The following is a 13689-nucleotide window of genomic DNA, read 5'->3' on the forward strand; positions in this document are numbered from 1 at the left end:
TATATATATATATGAAAATGAAATGATTACATGGAGAAGAGTGAGAAAGGGCCAAAACAATGGGGAGATCTTAAGATAGAATGGGCTGCTTGCAAAAATGGAGATTTACAGTCCCAAATCGATTTGTCAAGTCGATGAGTGAAAGCAATAAAGAAAACTGGGACAGCTATAGAAGATATACAAGCCTTTTCATTCAATTATCAAAAACAGAGGCCATGATATTTCTGTAAGAAATTAAATAATCCATCATATATGTACACACATTTAGCTTAAATAATGGGTTTTAATCAAAGTGATAAATGGCTTAAGGCGGATGATGGTAATTAGCTATTTTTTCCATGGGTTTTAAAATGATTTACTATAAACAAAAAAGTTGATTTATAGCTACGAAATCTGGGAATAAGCTATAATTTTTTTAAAAGGAACGAAACGAAATTTTAATTTTTAATAGTTTATATTTTTATAATTTTAAATAATTAAATTAAATTTTATAATTTTAGAGTGAGCAAAGTATAATTTTCTCTTTATTAATATAAAATTTAATTTTTTTAAAGGGTCAAAATAATAATTTTACATTTTAAAGAGGCCGAAGTCCTTAATAGCCCCTTTAAATTCGCCTCTGTCTACCATATTAGGAAACTAAAAAAAAAAAGTGAGAATAAAAATAATAATAAAATAATAAGAGCTAATTATAGGGAGGTTCTTAGTTTTAGTCAAAAGTCAAATGCTTATGTGCCTCCTTAGCAATCCATGAGTAGATTAACAAAATTTGTAACTACAATAACTAATTTGAATAATTATTTTAATTACAGTGACTAAATTAAGAAAAAAATATTAAAGTGACCAAAATGGGACAAATCTCATTTTAGAGTAACCATAAGTGTAATTACCCTTTAAATTTAACCTTTAATTTATCCATATAATTTACTTGTTATCATATAATTTTAAAAGGTTTTAGGTATAAAAGGTCATTTGAGGAAAAACCAAAAATCAATTAAGCTCCTTCATTATCATATTTTGTCTTTGATCAAGTTGATTATTAAAATCAATTGATGGATCAATTAGATGGCAAAACATGACAACTTTTGATTTAGTTATTAAGTTCTTCTAGCATATTTCTATATTCAATCAACTTATTAATTTTCATAAGCAAACATCATATTATGTGAAGTAATAGTGATATTTCTATATTGAAACAGTTTAATCACATTAATCCTAAGGTTATGCAAGCTAATAAAGTTTTTTTCAATATTATTACTAATTTGACTTTATCATAAAAAGATCAAACATGCACCGTTTATATATTGTGCCAATTAATTACAATCTTTTTATGATTAAATAATTAATTCAATTGCATCAACACATTTATAATGCATGAATATCATGTTCATGATTTTATCTGAATGAATAAGCAACCAAGACACATGACATCATTAACAGAATTTTAATAATCTAAGATAAGAGAATACATCAATCTAACAACAACAGAATCAAGTCATTTTAATTAAAAGTGGAAAATATTTAACAATCATGTTCATCAATTCAGAACAAAATAAAAAGTTAAAAGGGAAAGAAACTAGAAGACAAATCCGGTGTTTCTCCATAACTCAGCTTCTGTTCTTTTCCTCATTCACACAATTGTCTTCAAGATACCAAAATTTGTTGCTCAAAGAACTTCAAAAATGCTTCTATCAAACTCTTGTGTTGCTCTCTCAAATGGGAAGTGAAAGAATGAAGAATGGGAGAAGAGATGATGAGTGAGGGATAAGTGAAATGAGTGAATAGCTAGGGGATATTTATACTTATAGAGGCTGACTATTTTTAGCAAATGAGAGCCTTGAAAATCTCTTTTCACATGGCTGACCCTTTCTTTAAGGAAAGTGGATGGATGACTTTGTTATTTTTGCTTGATTAATGCTTGATTCATGAGAGAGAAACCTTGAAATGAGGATGAGAGTTGGACGGTCACATGTGAGAATTTTGTGGCTGATTTTCAATGTTTTACCAAGTCTCGAGTGGCTAATTTAGGCACCTTTATGGACACTTGGGCCTTCTTCTCCTTAGTGGAAGATTTGGGTTCCTATTTCTTTAGTAGGATGTCTATTTTTGTTGACCCAATTCTTAAGTTGGGTCAAGAGAATTTCCAGAGTCCAATAATGTAACATCCCGAAATAGGGCCTAAACGGAACAGTGGTTGCGAAACCACAAATTCGAGGTAGAAAAATTTATTTTATTATTATTTTGAGGTTCATGATATGATTGCATGATTGTGTGAAAATTTCGTGATGAAATTCTATGCATAAAGTGCTTAAGTTGAGATTAGGGACTAAATCGAATAAATTTCAAAACTTGCATTCAAGAAGTTTTTAGTATGAAATTGCTTCAGAATATTAATTAGGAGGGTTTAAATAAAATTTGACCAATTTCTAAGTTCATGGACAAAATAGGACATGGATGGAATTTTTGAAAGTTTAATAAGGAAGGGTATTTTGGTCATTTGGATATTAAATGAAATAAAAAGGGAAAAATAACACAAAATTCATCATCTTCTTCATTAGCACGAAATTTCAAGGGTTCTCCATAGCTAGGGTTTGTTTCAAGCTTTCAAGCTCCATAGTAAGTGATTCCAAGCCCCGTTTTTAATGTTCTTTACGTTTTCGGAGTCCTAGTAGCTCGATAAAGCTTATGCTAGCAATAATTTAAGTTAGGGTTCATATTTGGAAAAATACCCATAGGTGAAAAGTGTTTATTTTGATGTTTTATGATAGAATATAAGGTTTTAAATTATGTTAGACAACTTGTGCTACTCGGTTTTAAGTGAAAACGAGTAAAAGGGCTTAATCGGTAAAAATACCTAATAGTCATAAGTACATGTTAGAGTGTGAATTTGATGTTGTAATAGAAGGAAAAAATGATCAGCATGTCATAAAACATAAGAAAATAGGATGAAGTTTAAATTACGAGCCTTGGGGCAAAAGTGCAAATATGTGAAAGTTTAGGGGCAAAAATGTAATTTTTCTAAAGTTTGGGTCAAGGACTGTTTTGATAAATGTGAATATTAAATAAGTTAAATTTGCTATTATAGATCAAGAAGAGCAAAATTCGGGAGTAGATCGGGGAAAAGAAAAAGTAAAGGACTAAATTGTAAAGTTTAGTCACATTTTGTATCGAGGTAAGTTTACAGTAAATAAATGCAATATTCTTTTATTTTACATTATTATTGTTAATTTCCAGCATTTATATACTTATTTTCTTTGAATATTTAAAGTCAAATTAAAGGCGAAGTGACAGAGAAAAAGCATTAGGAAGCCCCGTTTGAACCTTAGGAATGTTAGGATATTGGGGTTGACAGACGGAGACAGATGAAATGATCCATGTAAGTCCATATCAGATATATGGCTTTGGAGACAGGAATGAGCCATGTAAGCCCATATTAGATATATATATATGGCATTGGAGAGGAATAATTCATGTAAGTCCATGTCAAGACATGGCATTGGAGATATTGATGAGCGAGGACGACCCTAGTATCCTTAGTATTCCGAGTAGTTCAACGGGTCATTGTACACGTTAAATTATAGTGAATTATCAGCAAAAGGGAAGGTAGATTATATTTATGAATAGTGAAAGGTCGTAAGAAAGAAGGTAAGTGAGTAAAGCGAAGGTAGAAAATGAGAAGTAAAGAAAGTTTATGAGGCTAGGTGATATTATGTATAATTATTCATTATGTTGAATGTTGTAATTTATTTTCTTGTAAGCTTACTAAGCCTAGTGCTTACTTTCTTTATTTTCTTTTTTTTATAGTTTTATCAAGCCACTCGAGGATCGAAGGAAACGCGTCGGAGACCCGATCACACTATCGAAGAAATCACATTGGTATAGTTAGACGTTTGCTTTTGTGTATGGCATGTATAGGAACTTGGTTTCTTTTGATATGATATGATCAATGAATGATGTGTAAATACTTACTAGTGATTAGCTAATAGAGTGGCTGATGATATACATGTTTAATAGTATGTATGATTAAGTAGTAAATATCACATGAAAACTAAGAAAAATGTGAAAGTAACTTAAAAACAAATTCAAGTATCAGAAATAATGGGATTTTGAAAAATCACAAGAAATTGTAGAGACATGGTTTGATGGTGAATAATATATGAAATTAAAGCTTGTTATGTCTATTTTCATATGGAATAAGCAAAATAGGTAAAGGTTTTGTATTTTATAGGGTATCTGAGTTTTGGTGAAATAGGGCCAGAGCAATTTCTGGATCCCCTATTCCAACTTTAGAAATTCACCATAAATTTTACAAAAATAATTAGGTGGTGTACTTTATATGGTTAGAATCCTTATTGAATCTAGGTTTAATAGAAACAAACGGTATAGTCATATGATTTTTGTACAGAGAGAAAAGTGGTTCGTAGTAAGTAGAGGCTAGTGCAGTTGAATTTTGAAACAGGGGTAACTTTAACTAATAAACTGTACTAATTGGCTAAGTCAAAAATTCTAGAAGAAAATTAGTAGATAGATATATGAGTCTAGTTTCAGGAAAAATTTACGGATCTTAATTTCAAGTTTTGAAACTCGAGAAATGAATTTTTAAGCAACCATGATACAGAAAAATAGTTTATTCCGAAAATTAAAATAAGTGGTTTAGAGTTGTTTAAAAGGTAAGATAAGCTTAGTAACACCTCAAGCTTGAATCTGGTGATGGTTTTGGGCGTGGGGGTGTAACATTTATTGGTATCAGAGCAGGTTTAGTCAGTTCTCAGAACAGTTAGTGTGAGTAAAAGTCTAGCTATACATGGCATACCTGTATTTTGATAGTGTGACGACTCCTGACGATTTTTAGATATTTTGTTTTATAGTAATGGATCCCGAGCGAGCTGGTGATGATGATGTAGAAAGTAATCCGCTTGCTCCCGCGGAAGGGGTAGCGCCATCTGAAAATAGGCCAGTAACAGTTAATTAGGGAGGAGTGACTCGAGAAGCTCTCTTCCAAGCTTTGAATGATTTATTTGCCGAGTTTGTTCGTACGAATCCGGTAGTTAGACCTCCACCCTCTCATGATTCTCAGGCTACCCATGTAGCTCAAGCTCCCCTAGTCACAGGTACAGCGATAAGAGAAAAGCCACTAGTTGATAGAATCAGTAAACAAGGGGCAGAAGAGTTCCGAGCAACAAAAGATGATGATGCAGAAAGAGCAAAATTTTGGTTAGAAAATACTATCAGAGTCTTTGACGAATTATCTTGTACACCCAAGGAATGTATAAAATGTGTAGTATCACTTCTTAGAGACTCAGCCTACTACTGGTGGAAGACACTTGTATCAGTTGTACCAAAGGAGAAGGTCACTTGGGATTTCTTTCAGGAGGAATTTCGTAAAAAGTACATCAGTCAGAGGTTTATTGATCAGAAGAGAAAGGAATTCCTGGAATTGAAACAAGGTAATATGACAGTGACCGATTATGAGAGCGAATTTGTCAGGCTTAGTAAATATGCTCGAGAATGTGTGTCCACAGAGGCTATTATGTGTAAAAGGTTTAAGGATGGGTTAAACGATAATATCCGACTTTCAGTGGGTGTCCTAGAAATAAAAGAGTTCGTTATTTTAGTTGAGAGAGCCTGTAAGGCAGAGGAGCTGTTAAAAACAAAAGGAAAAGTTGAGACAGAGACACAAGATACAAAGAAGAGACAGATGAGCAGGTCATTCCAGGCTACATCCAAAAGACCAAAGGAGTTTTCTACCTGATCTAGTTTCTCAGCCGGGTATTCTAGTCGAATAGAGCGCAGATTTAAGGATTCAAGGCTCGTAACACCTCATTGCGAGTGTAGCTAATGTTGGACAGGGTAGATCAGGGTGTTCACAGTGTGGTAGACTTCATTATGGTCCTTGTCGGGCAGGCGAAAATGTTTGTTATAAATGCGGTGCTCAAGATCATTTTGTACGAGAATGTCCAGAGGTGGCTAATCGAGAGATAACACAGAGTGCTAGATCCAGAAATGCTTCTACTAGAGGCAGATCACCAAGGCAACCGGGAGTAGGAGCAAGTAATAGAGGTACCTCAAGAGATTCAGCTGTGAGACCAGATGTTAGAGCCCCTGCAAGGACTTATGCTATTTGTGCACGCGAAGAGGCATCCTTCCCCGATGTGATTACGGGTATATTTTCTCTATATGATATTAATGTCATTGCTTTGATTGATCCGATTTCAAATCTTTCATATGTTTGCAAGAAATTGATGTCTAGTACAAGTATGCCTATAGAATCTACAGAATTTGTGGTTAAAGTATCGAATCCATTAGGCAAGCATGTATTAGTAGATAAAGCAATTAAGGAACAAAAGTATTGCACTTGTGAAAGTACTATGGAATAGACATGGGGTAGACGAGGCTACATGGGAACCCGAAGAGGCTATATGAAAACAGTACCCAAATCTCTTCACAGGTAAAATTTTTGGGGACGAAAATCCCTAAAGGGGGGAGAAATGTAACATCTCGAAATAGTGCCTAAATAGAACAGTGGTTGCGAAACCACAAATCTGGGGTAGAAAAATTTATTTTATTATTATTTTGAGGTTCATGATATGATTGCATGATTTTGTGAAAATTTCATAATGAAATTCTATGCATAAAGTGCTTAAGTTGAGATTAGGGACTAAATCGAATAAATTGCAAAACTTGCATTCTAGAAGTTTTTAGTATGAAATTGCTCTGGAATATTAATTAGGAGGGTTTAAATAAAAATTTTACCAATTTCTAAGTTCATGGACAAAATAGGACATGGATGGAATTTTTGAAAGTTTAATAAGGAAGGGCATTTTGGTCATTTGGATATTAAATGAAATAAAAAGGGAAAAATAACACAAAATTCATCATCTTCTTCATTAGCACGAAATTTCAAGGGTTCTCCATAGCTAGGGTTTGTTTCAAGCTTTCAAGCTCCATAGTAAGTGATTCCAAGCCCCGTTTTTAATGTTCTTTACGTTTTCGGAGTCCTAGTAGCTCGATAAAGCTTATGCTAGCAATAATTTAAGTTAGGGTTCATATTTGGAAAAATACCCATAGGTGAAAAGTGTTTATTTTGATGTTTTATGATAGAATATAAGGTTTTAAATTATGTTAGACAACTTGTGCTACTCGGTTTTAAGTGAAAACGAGTAAAAGGGCTTAATCGGTAAAAATACCTAATAGTCATAAGTACATGTTAGAGTGTGAATTTGATGTTGTAATAGAAGGAAAAAATGATCAGCATGTCATAAAACATAAGAAAATAGGATGAAGTTTAAATTACGAGCCTTGGGGCAAAAGTGCAAATATGTGAAAGTTTAGGGCAAAATGTAATTTTTCCAAAGTTTGGGTCAAGGACTGTTTTGATAAATGTGAATATTAAATAAGTTAAATTTGCTATTATAGATCAAGAAGAGCAAAATTCAGGAGTAGATCGGGAAAAGAAAAGTAAAGGACTAAATTGTAAAGTTTAGTCACATTTTGTATCGAGGTAAGTTTACAAAGAATAAATGCAATATTCTTTTATTTTACATTATTATTGTTAATTTTCAGCATTTATATACTTATTTTCTTTGAATATTTAAAGTCAAATTAAAGGCTAAGTGACAAAGAAAAAGCATTAGGAAGCCCTGCTTTGAACCTTAGGAATGTTAGGATATTGGGGTTGACAGATGAGACAGATGAAATGAGCCATGTAAGTCCATATCAGATATATGGCTTTGGAGACAGGAATGAGCCATGTAAGCCCATATTAGATATATATATGGCATTGGAGACAGAATAATTCATGTAAGTCCATGTCAAGACATGGCATTAGGAGATATTGATGAGTGAACGACCTAGTATCCTTAGTATTCCAAGTGGTTCAACGGGTCATTGTACACGTTAAATTACAGTGAATTATCAGAAAAAGGGAAGGTAGAGTATATTTATGAATAGTGAAAGGTCAGGTAAGAAAGAAGGTAAATGAGTAAAGAAGAAGGTAGAAAATGAGAAGTAAAGAAAGTTTATGAGGCTAGGTGACATTATGTATAATTATTCATTATGTTGAATGTTGTAATTTATTTTCTTGTAAGCTTACTAAGCCTAGTGCTTACTTTCTTTATTTTTTTTTTATAGTTTTTATCAAGCCACTCAGGGATCGAAGGAAACGTCGGAGACCCGATCACACTATCGAAGAAATCACATTGGTGTAGTTAGACGTTTCGTTTTGTGTATGGCATGTATAAGAACTTGGTTTCTTTTGATATGATATGATCAATGAATGATGTGTAAATACTTGCTAGTGATTAGCTAATAGAGTGGCTGATGATATACATGTTTAATAGTATGTATGATTAAGTAGTAACTATCACATGAAAACTAAGAAAAATGTGAAAGTAACTTAAAAACAGATTCAAGTATCATAAATAATGGGATTTTGAAAACTCACAAGAAATTGTAGAGACATGGGTTGATGATGAATAATATATGAAATTAAATCTCGTTGTGTCTATTTTCATATGGAATAAGCAAAACAGGTAAAGGTTTTGTATTTTATAGGGTATCTGAGTTTTGGTGAAATAGGGCCAGAGCAATTTCTGGATCCCCTATTCCAACTTTAGAAATTCACCATAAATTTTACAAAAATAATTAGGTGATGTACTTTATACGGTTAGAATTCTTATTGAATCTAGTTTTAACTGAAACAAACAATATAGTCATATGATTTTTGTACAGAGAGAAAAGTGGTTTGTAGTAAGTAGAGGCCAGTGCAGTTGAATTCTGAAACAGGGGTAACTGTAACTAATAAAATGTACTAATTGGCTAAGTAAAAAATTCTAGAAGAAAATTAGTAGATAGATATATGAGTATAGTTTCAGGAAAAATTTATGGATCTTAATTTCGAGTTTTGAAACTCGTGAAATGAATTTTTAAGTAACCATGACGCAGAAAAACAATTTATTCCGAAAATTAAAATAAGTGGTTTAGAGTTGTTTAAAAGGTAAGGTAAGTTTAGTATCACCTCAAGCTTGACTCCGGTGACGGTTTCGGGCGTGGGGGTGTTACAATAAGCCTTTAATTGCGCATCCAAAGATGACCATATATCATCCATCTTCTGGATGACTTATGCTGTGGAAATGCTACAACATTGAACATCAAAAGGTGAGCTTTAAGACTACCTTTTCCTCCAGTTCATCAGTTGTCTCAAAAACTGCAAAAATAATGTGTTTTAGTCTAAAAATGATCAAATTAGCAAATTCATCTTAGTATTAGATAATAAGATAAAATTATAACAAAACTCCAAAATTTGTTATTAAACACTTGAATTTTGCATGAATTACTAGTTTAAAAGTGCTGAAGATAACTCTATATTTTAAAGTTATCACTTGTATCGGTACCAAAACACTTGTATCAACACAAGTCCTCTACAATCTACAATTAATACATGAATTCCATGTTGTAATAGCTCCATTTTGATTCTAACATCTCCAAACTTATTGGAGATTGTAAATATGGTTCAATGACTCCTAAATGAAGACAAAAAACAAGCTTTCAAATATCAAAGTAAAAGAAAAATTAATCCTTTATCTTTATTTTTATTTTTTTACTTTTACACACTTGTGAGTTCCAATATTATTTATTCTTTCAATTGTTGTTTGTATATGATAGAAAAACTTATTGTATATATACCTTTTAGAGTTAATCACTCAATCAATCTTGTATTATCTCTGTTTGTGAGGGTTTACTTAAATTTTTTAGGTAGAAAACCTTAAGGGGAAGTGATTCTATCTTGTCTAGTCAAAAGATAGTGCTGTAAAGATTAAACGTTATTCTTAGATGGTTACATATTAGTGAATTGAGGAAATCCTTAGTTGAGAAGAGTTAAAGTAGTGGATGTTGGCAATTGGGGTTGAACCATTATAAATTATTGCCAATTTTTATTTTTTATGTTTATTGCAAAATTTTTAATCACTAATTCATCCATCTTTTGGTAGAAATTGAGCTTAATAATTGGTATAAGAGCTAGATCTCTAAAGACAATCTAATTATTAAGAGACAAGATCCTTGAAGAGCTTAACTAAAACAGCCACAAAAAATCATCACTAAGAAGTCTTTACCTTGGAAGTGTGGTTGATGACATTTGAGCAAAACGCCACAATGTTGGGAGAAGGACAATCTACCATGAGGCCTTCTAATGCTCAATCATTCCTTATCACACCATCGATTCTATCATGTTATGACATTGCATAGCCACTACTTGCAATCTTAGTCTCTCATGTCGCGACACCTAGCAATGTCATGATGCGGCGTAAGTTTTTGTTTGGACAACCCTCAAGCTTTGGTGCATTTATCCTTTTCTTCACCCCTATACATGATCAAGTGTCACAGGCTGCGCAAAGGAACCTACAACTGATGTGGATACTTTAGACCCTTCATGTTCCCTTAGGGTCATTCAGCTCGTCAAGACTGACCCATCGCTTGGAAGAGACTCAAGGCCAATCTACTCGAATGCTAGTTGAATTGAAACACTCCGGTAAATTACATTTTACCAGGATAATTATTGTAAATCCTAAAGGATAAACATGCATAGAATTTAAATCCTTTAGGACTCTATTATTTTAGATAAGAACTAATCTTAACCATTGATATAGTTCAATTTGTACCGTTGGATCTAAGGGAGCTCAACTATAAATAGAGGACCCCCTTCATTTTTAATCATTCTATTCTTGAGTTAAAGAATATATTGAGAGCATTTACTCAAACATCTTGTGTGTATCACTTTCCTATGGCTTTTTAGTTCTGTCATTGTTTTTTTATTTCGAGTTGCTTCCACTATATTTTTTGGTACCTTAAAGAATTTTCAAGAGAATTCTCATCTTTTGAAAGCTAGGCTGACTTAGGAAAATTTGAAGTAAGGAAATCGCCTATGACCGTGCAATTCACTAGGCTAAAGTTCTAACCCCATGACACAAGTACATCCTTAAAGCATCATTTATCATTAAAACTTCAAAATAATATAAAAATACTCAAAATTAACACAAAATACAAACTTGCCTACAAACTACTAAAAGCATGATTTACTCCTAAAACAACTCGATTTCACTCAAGGTTAAGCTAAAATTAGCATAGAAAGACCATGAATGCATATATCTAATTACCACCATTAGTGACTCATCTACTTACTAGGGCAAGTGGGAGACTTTTGGGATCTAGTGCCTTAAGTGTAGTGATATCGTCAAATGTATTTGTTATTTTTCGAACAAATTGGTTTAACAGAATTCCATCATTCTTATAAATATCTTTTGTATTATGCCTTTAAAGATTTTTTGCATACATTGCAAAATGCAAGCAAATATTAGCTCAGTGATTGTCTAACGTTTAACTAATACTAGGTTGCATAATGTGGTAGAATCATGATGCGAAAAGACATCTTATATTAGTAGATAATCTAGAAGGTCCAATTAGGGAGATATCTTGTCTTGAGTATCGATGTGGATGACTCCCTAAAGATAGAAACATAGATGTGATTGTTTGGACTAACAACACATCAAATAAGATCCAACTAGAATAAATTTTAGATATGTTTATGGATTTATTCACTTGTTCCATTCATAGTGTGACTTACTTCAATCCTGAGTAGGTGACGGATTATATGTGTGTGACTCATATAATTTGATGTATTAAAAGCCTGCTTTTAATTGGTAATAGAGTCGAAAGCTAGTACGTTGAGTATGTGACTTCTGCATGACACAACTTTACTTACAAAAGTGAAATTCATGGCCCAATAAAGGGTAAATGGTATCCTTCCATCGACATTACATTATAGATGGAAAAGTAACGTGGCCACAGGTCATTTGTCTAGGATGTTAATTACTATTTGTTAGTAATTGACTTTTTCATGAAAGAAGATGTAATGGTTACTATGAGATGAAATATTATCACATTGTGTGAACAAATTTAACCCAAAAAGATTTAGGATATCATATGAAGGTAATACATATATGACAAGGTCATTAGACGAGCATTTGATTAAGTATCTTTTGTAATTGTGTATAATAATGTGAGCTTAATCACGGTATTTTAATGGAATGACACCTTAACAAAATAATGTTGTAATTAATAAACAAAGAATCGAAACTTAATTAAAATTTATTTGATCCCTATTTATATATGTTTAATCCATCTATCCACTAGCTTGGTACAGCTCTAAACAATTTGCAATTGAATCAATATTGTTGGGGATAAACTCATTTAAGCAGCGAACAAGTAAAATAATGAAGAAATTGAAAAGATTGAACACAAATATTTTACATGGAAAAACCCTTCTAAAGATGATAAAAAACCACAGGTAAAGATAATTTCACTAAAACAACAAAAACGAAGAGCACAACAGATGGAGATAAAATTAAAACCTAAAATCCAAAATAAGAAACCTCAAAACGTAAACACAAAATTCTCTGAAAGCTTGTAAAAGCTAATACCTAAATATTTAATGAGTTATTTTTTTAGGGAGGAAAAAGGCCCTATTTATAGGCTAAATTTGCACATCAAATACTATTAAAATAACTTACACTAATTAGAGTTTTAAGTGGGAAACTAATATTAAAATAACCTTTACTAATCAGAGTTTAAGTGAGAAATTAGAAATATAGTTTAACTGGGAGAAGAAAAGCTAAAAAATACGAGGCATAACTCCACGAATCTCTATATTGACTCATATTTCCACAACGCGTTCTTTGCTAAAGCCTGCCACATGCTTATCTCGAACTATGCAGGATATTAACTAAGTTGAAGTTGTGCTTAGAAGCTAGAAGACTTTTAGTCTTCAACTTATGCACTGCCAAATCAAAATTGACTCGAGTCTAATTTCCACAAACATAGTGCCCTATCTTTTCAAAAATGGCATCCAAAAGAGAACCCCTTATTATATGAAATAGTCATACCTTTTCCCTCCTATGACCAAGTTGTCTTTGCTTCAAACGAGTCGAATTCGACTCCGTAACAAACAAGGGTCGTCCTGTTTCACTGATCACCATTGATCCCTCCAAAACATAAAGACTGCCAATATTTTTACCTTTCGTCAAAACGAGAGCCCCACAGGATACCTTAATGCCACTTCACTCGATGTTAATTCTACAACCCTTCGAGTCTAAAATTCCAAAAGATATGATATTTTTATTTAAGTCAGGCACATGCTTGACATTTGACAATTTCCTAATTGTCTCATCATGCATCTTGATCTGAACAGTACCGATATGATTACCTTACTAGGTAAACCATTCCCCATATGCACAACTTCACCTTCAACTAAACTGTATGTGGAGAACCAGTCCCTATTGGGACACATGTAGAAAGAACACCTCGAATCCAGAATTCACTCGGACATAAGCTCGGAGCTTTCAGTTGTTGACACCAATAAGAAATCATCATCCTTTTCATTGGAAAAATTAGCACTAGCTAAATATTCCTCGTTGCTCTCAACAGCCATTTTATTTTGCAATTTGCAACAATCTACTTTGACGCGACCTAACTTCTTACAATAGCGACATCTCTTGTCTCGCTTTTTTGATGCTACCAACACTGAGGCTTGTCTGCCTGACTTGTTATCTAAACCAAACTCTTTGTCGAGTTTGTCCTTACTTAATAGATGAACCTCCACATCCTCAAATGAGAGGTTATCTCTACCATAAATCA

This window comes from Gossypium arboreum, chromosome 11 (assembly GCF_025698485.1).
Source record: "Gossypium arboreum isolate Shixiya-1 chromosome 11, ASM2569848v2, whole genome shotgun sequence".
Taxonomy (NCBI): domain Eukaryota; kingdom Viridiplantae; phylum Streptophyta; class Magnoliopsida; order Malvales; family Malvaceae; genus Gossypium; species Gossypium arboreum.